The sequence below is a fragment of the Arachis stenosperma genome, chromosome 5, assembly GCF_014773155.1.
Source record: "Arachis stenosperma cultivar V10309 chromosome 5, arast.V10309.gnm1.PFL2, whole genome shotgun sequence".
NCBI lineage: Eukaryota > Viridiplantae > Streptophyta > Magnoliopsida > Fabales > Fabaceae > Arachis > Arachis stenosperma.
In genome coordinates, this window is record NC_080381.1 from 82,710,520 (window position 1) to 82,713,566 (window position 3,047).

The window sequence follows — 3,047 nt, forward strand, 5'->3', positions numbered from 1 at the left end:
CTCATCATCATTCTCACCTATGAACGTGTGACTGACAACCACCTCCGTTCTACCTTAGATTGGGTGAATATCTCTTGGATTCCTGATACACGATGCATGGTTGATCGCCTGACAACCGAGTGCTCGCCTGACAACCGAGCCAGCCATTCCGTGAGATCAGAGTCTTCGTGGTATAGGCAAGAACAGATGGCGGCATTCAAGAGAATCCGGAAGGTCTAACCTTGTCTGTGGTATTCTGAGTAGGATTCAATGATTGAATGACTGTGACGTGCTTCAAACTCCTGAGGGCGGGGCGTTAGTGACAGACGCAAAAGAATCACTGGATTCTATTCCGGCCTGATCGAGAACCGACAGATGGATAGCCGTGCCGTGACAGGGTGCGTTGAACATTTCCACTGAGAGGATGGGAGGTAGCCACTGACAACGGTGAAACCCTTGCATAAGCTTGCCATGGAAAGGAGTAAGAAGGATTGGATGAAGACAGTAGGAAAGCAGAGAGACGGAAGGGACCAAGCATCTTCATACGCTTATCTGAAATTCCTACCAATGAATTACATAAGTATCTCTATCTTTATCTTTATGTTTTATTCATCATCTATACCCATTTGAGTCTGCCTGACTAAGATTTACAAGGTGACCATAGCTTGCTTCATACCAACAATCTCCGTGGGATCGACCCTTACTCGCGTAAGGTTTATTACTTGGACGACCCAGTGCACTTGCTGGTTAGTTGTGCGAAGTTGTAGTGATCACAATTTCGTGCACCAAGTTTTTGGCGCCGTTGCCGGGGATTGTTTCGTGTATGGACAACTGATGGTTCATCTTGTTGCTTAGATTAGGTATTTTTCAGAATTTCTTTAAAAATGAGTTCTAGAGTTTCATGATGATCTGTTGAAATCTGGCTGGCTGAGAAGCCATGTCTAATCTTATTGGACCGAGGTTTCAACTTATCATCACAAGAGCTTGTTGATTTCTATCAATCTTGCTATTGGAGCAATGATATGCTAAGGCTTGGCTGGCCATTGGCCATGTCTAGTGTTTTGGACCGAAGCTTTCTTTGAAAGCTTGGCTGGCTGTGAAGCCATGTCTAATTCCTGGACCGGAGTCTTAGACTAGCATTGCAATGATTCCTGGAATTCAAATTAAGAATTCTGAACCCTTTATTTTCTATTTCCATATAATTTTCGAAAAATCCAAAAAAAAATTTTCAAAACCATAAAAAAAACCAAAAATATTTTATGTTTCTTGTTTGAGTCTAGTGTCTAAATTTAAGTTTGGTGTCTTGCATGCATTGCTTATTTGATCTTGGTTCTATTTTCAAGTCAATAGTACAGGGAACTGAAGATTCAGAACATGCAGCAGAGGAATTACACAGAAAAAGCTGGGCGTTAAAAACGCCCAGTGAAGAAGGACAGACTGGCGTTTAAACGCCAGCCAGGGTGCCTGGTTGGGCGTTTAACGCCCAAAAAGGTAGTGCATTGGGCGTTAAACGCCAGAATGTGCACCATTCTGGGCGTTTAACGCCAGGATGGCACAAGGGGGAGGATTTTGTTTTCAAAATCAATTTTTTTAAGTTTTCAAAGTTTTTCAAAATCAAATCTTTTTCAAATCAAATATTTTCAATCAAATGTTTTCAAAATCAATTTCTTTCCTTTTTCAAAGATACTTGCTAACAATTAATGATTTGATTGAACAATTCAAGTATGTTGCCTTTTCTGTTGAGAAAGGTTTAATGTTTGAATCATATCTTTTCTTGTTAGGCAAGTCATTAATTTTTAAAATCAAATCTTTTTAAAATTGTTTTCAAACCATATCTTTTCAATCATATCTTTTTAATCAAATCTTTTTCAAAATGATTTTCAATCATATCTTTTTAACTTCTAATTTCAAAATCTTTTTCAAAAATTACTTGATTTCTTTCTCACTCTTGATTTTCGAAAATCAAATTAAAGTTTTTCAAAATGTTTTTAAAATCTTTTTAATTAATTTTTGAAAAAAAAAAGCTCTTCCCCTCTTCTCACATCCTTCTATTTATGGAGTACTACTCCTTCTCAATGCACAATTCGAACTCTATCTGATTAAGTTCGAATTCTTCTACCTCTTCCTTCTAATTTTCTTCTTCTCTGACACCTCAAGAAATCTCTATACTATGACATAGAGGATTCCACATTTTCTTGTTCTCTTCTCTTTCATATGAGCAGGAACAAAGACAAAGGCATTCTTGTTGAAGCTGATCCTGAACCTGAAAGGACCTTGAAGCGAAAGCTAAGAGAAGCTAAGGCACAACTCTCTGTAGAGGACCTAACAGAAATCTTCAAAGAAGAAGAACACATGGCAGCCGAAAATAACAACAATGCCAACAATGCAAGGAAGGTGCTGGGTGACTTTACTGCACCTACTCCTGACTTCTATGGGAGAAGCATCTCTATCCCTGCCATTGGAGCAAACAACTTTGAGCTTAAGCCTCAATTAGTTTCTCTAATGCAACAGAATTGCAAGTTCCATGGACTTCCATTGGAAGATCCTCATCAGTTCTTAGCTGAATTCTTGCAAATCTGTGACACTGTCAAGACTAATGGGGTTGACCCTAAGGTCTACAGACTTATGCTATTCCCTTTTGCTGTAAGAGACAGAGCTAGGACATGGTTGGACACACAACCTAAAGAAAGCCTAGACTCATGGGAAAAGCTAGTCAATGCCTTCTTAGCAAAGTTCTTTCCACCTCAAAAATTGAGTAAGCTTAGAGTGGAAGTCCAAACCTTCAAACAGAAGGATGGAGAATCCCTCTATGAAGCTTGGGAAAGATACAAACAATTGATCAGAAAATGTCCTTCTGACATGCTTTCTGAATGGAGCATCATAGGTATTTTCTATGATGGTCTCTCTGAACTATCCAAGATGTCTTTGGATAGCTCTGCTGGAGGATCTCTTCATCTGAAGAAGACGCCTACAGAAGCTCAAGAGCTAATTGAAATGGTTGCAAATAACCAATTTATGTACACTTCTGAAAGGAATCCTGTGAACAATGGGACTAATCAGAAGAAAGG

General features: G+C 39.1%; 1 non-coding gene across 1 annotated transcript; it reads right to left on the reverse strand.

Annotated features, from left to right (window-relative positions):
- Positions 1-2,736: 2,736 nt before the first annotated feature.
- Positions 2,737-2,844, reverse strand: LOC130984627 (small nucleolar RNA R71). Its single transcript, XR_009088545.1, has one exon. It is a non-coding gene; the product is annotated as a small nucleolar RNA R71 (small nucleolar RNA).
- Positions 2,845-3,047: the final 203 nt, after the last annotated feature.